The sequence below is a fragment of the Oryctolagus cuniculus genome, chromosome 4 (genome assembly GCF_964237555.1).
Source record: "Oryctolagus cuniculus chromosome 4, mOryCun1.1, whole genome shotgun sequence".
Taxonomy (NCBI): Eukaryota; Metazoa; Chordata; class Mammalia; order Lagomorpha; family Leporidae; genus Oryctolagus; species Oryctolagus cuniculus.
In genome coordinates this window covers 100,718,623-100,723,064 of record NC_091435.1, presented here as the reverse complement: position 1 = coordinate 100,723,064, position 4,442 = coordinate 100,718,623, and the positions used below count along the sequence as shown (strand labels likewise).

Sequence of the window (4,442 nt, the reverse complement as noted above, 5' to 3'; positions counted from 1 at the left end):
TGCTTTCCCAGGCCATAGCAGAGAGCTGGACTGGAAATGGAGCTGCCAGGACTCAAACCAGCTCCCATATGTGATGTCGGCACTGAAGGCTGCAGCTTTACCTGCAATGCCACAGTGCCAGCCCCATAGCCTCACATTTAAAGGTGAAATTATATCTTCCTCATATTATCACAATAATTTGATCATTAGTCTAATATCTTATTTATGAAGTAATAAAGACCAATTTTCATAAGCCACACTAGAAAATCAACAACTCCATAAAACAAAGGGTTCCAATTTCCACAAATAATGGAGGTAGGCAGAGCTCGCAGCTGGTCAGTGGCAAGTCAGTAAGTTCTTTATCTCTGATTTTTTTTTTTGAATGTTTAAATAGCCTCTAGGATTTTACTGTACTTCCCATTCCATTTTATCTCACCTGAGCTTTGTCTTCCCTGTTGATAACCTATATATTGTGAACTTACATCTTTCCCAATGCTTTACATTGTACCCTTTTTGTAACAGAATCTCAAGTTCAGACTTAATCTAAACAGTGTTAAAATGTGGGGAGGATGTGTCTGAAACTATTCTGCTACTTTTTAGCAAATGGGACCTAAAAGAAGAGTGGCAATTAGTTCACCTCCCTTATTTCTCAGACAACTCTTCCACTACTGTTTTTCAACTTCTTTGATGCTTGTTTTCCAAACAAGGTTTCCTTTCTCCTTGCATCTGGAGAATAAATAAAGCTCAATAAAGTTAAGAAGAAGAAAAATCTTGCATCTTAGAGATGGAGAGGAAGGATAAAATCATACCTAAACTCTATGCTTGACTTCAGAAGAGGCACTCAGTGGCCTGTGGGACTTGACTAATGTCATACCATTGCTTCTAGTAATCAGGACTAGACTTCAGGAGTGCTCATGCCAGCCTGGAGTTTCTTATCTGTAGGAATTTGTGCTACTAACAGTACAAATGGGTGGAGAGTTGAGAAAAAGAATAAAGGTGAACTATTTTAATAGAGCATTCCTATTCCTTTTTGATGGCTCTCAGAGGAAACTCTGAGAGGCCCTAAGAATAGAAGGACAGAAACTCCTCTATCCCCAATCCCTTCCATCATAGCAAGTGCTGGCTTGGAAAAAACTTAATTTTACATCTGCCTTGAAGGTACAGTAATGACATCACGATGAGCCCATCTAGCCAACATTTCCTTCAGATCCACAAGTTTGCTAAAAATGAAGTAAAATCCAAAAACATATTATCCTTTCCAAAATGCAGAATGAAAGGGGAGAAGGGAGGGAAAGAGAGAAAACTACATCATGGTAAGTATGTAAGCACTGTCACAGTCCCTCCCGACTGTTGTAATCAAGCATCTTAGACTGGGTCATTGAAAAACACCAAAAATGTATTGCTCACAGGTCTGCACAGGAGCAAGTCCAAGGTCAAGGCAGCAGAAGACTGTCTGGTGGGGGCTCCCCTCTCAGAGCTGGTGCGTTCTGCATGGCTTCATGAGGGGGAAGGGGCAAACCAGGGTTCTTGGGCCTTTCTCTCAAGGTCACTAATCATTCATGAGGGCTCACCACCTCCCCAGTTCCCCACCTCTTAATACTGTCATTGCGTTGGAGATTAGGCTTCAACGTATGAGTCTGAGGGGCACACACACATTCAGGTCACAGCAACAACAAGTCAGAGGATAAACTAAATATCTTCTGACATGCATTCACTTAGATTTTTTTAAAAAAATCAAGAAATAATATGTGGGCCAGCGCTGTGGCATAGTGAGCTAAGCCTCCACCTGTGATGCCGGCATCCCATATGGACACTGGTTTGTGACCCGGCTGCTTCCCTTCTGATCCAGCTCTCTGCTGTGGCCTGGGAAAGCCGTGGAAGATGGCCCAAGTGGAGACCTGGAAAAGCTCCTGGCTCCTGGCTTCAGACTGGCCCAGCTGTAGCTGTCGTGACCATTTGGGGAGTGAACCAGTTGATGGAAGACCTTTCTCTCTGTCTCTCTCTCTCTCTCTGTAACTCTACCTCTCAAATAAAAAAATAAAATCTTAAAAAAAAGTTTCTAAGAATCCTGCAGGACAAAATATGAAGGAAAGAAAGAAAGAGAGAGAGAGAGAGAGAAAGGAGGGAGGAAGGAAGGAAGGAAAGGAAGAGAAAGAGAGAAAGAACTGAGGTCAGCATTGTGGCATAGCAAGTAAAGCCATGGCCTGCAATGCAGGCATCCCATATGGGTGCTGGTTCATGTCCCGGCTGCTACACTTCTGATCTAGCTCCCTACTAATTACTAATGGCCTGGGAAAAGCAGCAGAAGATGGATTTAAGTCCCTGTCACCCATGTGAGATATCCAGATGGAGTTCTTGTCTCCTGACTTTGGCCTGTCCCAGTCCCAGTTATTGTAGGCATTTGGGGAGTGAATCAGGAGATAGAAGATTCTCTCTCTCTCTCTCTTTCTCTCTCTCTCTCTCCCTCTCTCTCTCTCACTCTAAATCTGATTTCCAAATAAATTAATAAATCATTATTTCAAAAAAATAAATAATATGACCTACTTCATTTTTGTATTTAAAAATCTTCGCTCCCTCTCCAAATCCGGCTGCTCTCTATGTTTGCTCGCCATTCCGCTGTCCGCTGCGCTGACGACAGCCATGGAAGAGGAGATTGCCGTGTCTGTCATAGACAGTGGCTCTGGCATGTGCAAGGTGTTCCCCTCCATCGGCACCAGGACGTGATGGTGGGCATGGGCCAGAAGGACTCGTACATGGCTGATGAGGCACAGAGCAAGCGCGGCATCCTGAGGCTAACGTACACCATCGAGCACTGGCACTGTCACCAACTGGGACAACATGGAGAAGATCTGGCACCACACCTTCTTACAACGAGCTGCGCATGGGCCCCCGAGGAGCACCTGGTGCTGCTGACAGAGGGCTCGCTAAACCCCAAGGTCAACCGCGAGAAGACGACACAGACCATGTTCGAGAGGTTCAGCACGCTGGCCATGGCTATCCAGGCCGTGCTGCCACTTGCATGCGTCCAGTCGCGCCACCGGCATTGTGATGGCCTCGGGCAACGGCATCAAGCACACGGTGCCCATCTGCGAGGGTTACGAGGTGCAGCACGCCATCCTCCCGCTGAGCCTGGCCGGCCACGACCATACGGACTACCTCGTGAAGATCCCCACAGAGCACGGCTCCACCTTCACCACTACAGCCCAGCGCGAGATCATGCCCGACATCAAGGAGAAGCTGTGCTGTGTGTTGCTAGACTTGAACAGGACATGGCCACGGCCGTGTCCTCCTCGTCCCTGGAGAGGAGCTAAGAGCTGCCTGACCGCCAGGTGATCACCAACAGCAAAGAATGCTTCCGCTGACCAGAGAAACTCTTCCAGCCCTCCTTCCTGGGCATGGAGTCGTGTGGCATCCATGAGACCACCTTCACGTCGATCATGAAGTGTGATGTGGACATCCATAAGGACTTGTACAGCAACCCGGTGCTGCCGGGGGACCACCATGTACCCCCGCATTGCCGAGGGCAAGCAGAAGGAGATTAGCACCTGGCGCCCAGCACCATGAAGATCAAGATCATCACTTCTCCTGAGCACAAGGACTCGATGTGGCTCGGCGGCTCCATCCTGGCCTCACTGTCCACCTTCCAGCAGGAAGAGTACGACGAGTTGGGCCCCTCCATCATGCACAGCAAATGCCACGTGAGCTGATGCGGAAGTTAGGTTTGCTCTGGCAAATGTGCACACCTCGTGCCAGCCTTGCCAAACTAGTATAGCGTCTAAAAACAAAGTTGTCGTAATGTCAGCACTGGGACACAAAACTGTTGCTGATTTCTGACCTCGTACTTGAGTCCTCTTTTTTTAATTTTTTTTAAATTTACAAAATAATTATTTGACCATTAGCAATACATATTAAGAAGTAACAAGGAAATATAAACAAAAATGCAATTACATAAATTAAAAAATTAATCTCATAGTTAATTCTACTTTCCTTTTTTTTCTAAAAGCTCTTATTTAATGAACGCAAATTTCATAGGTACAACTTTAGGAATATAGTGGTTCCCCCCCCCCCATATCCATCCTCCCACCCCCACTCCTGTCCCACCTCCCGGTACATGTTTAATGCCCTGTACACCTCTATGGTTTAACCTCCGGCCGTGTGGCTCAGTTACCTGGTGGCTGGAGTGAGATGTCCGCTGCGCTGCGCCTTGGTGGGTCTGCAGGGCATAAGCGCAGCAGAGCGGGCGTTCCAGGCTTTCTCCGAGGCTGGCAGGAGTTGCTGAGGCAGCTGTCACTTCCTCGCTGTCAGCGGGGCGGGGTTCAGAACTTGAGGACCAGTTTCTTATCTTACCTGGTTTTCCTGCTGGAACACCGTGGGTCATACCTGCCTTGAGTTGGAAACGGTTTGCATTTACATCTGTAAGTTTATTCATCCTTTTAATTTATGTAAGATAGACAATTCTTAAT

At 46.8% G+C, this 4,442-nt stretch overlaps 1 pseudogene; it reads left to right on the top strand.

The window, feature by feature from the left end:
- Positions 1-2,619: 2,619 nt before the first annotated feature.
- LOC100359225 (actin, cytoplasmic 2-like) lies at positions 2,620-3,864 on the top strand (annotated as a pseudogene).
- Positions 3,865-4,442: the final 578 nt, after the last annotated feature.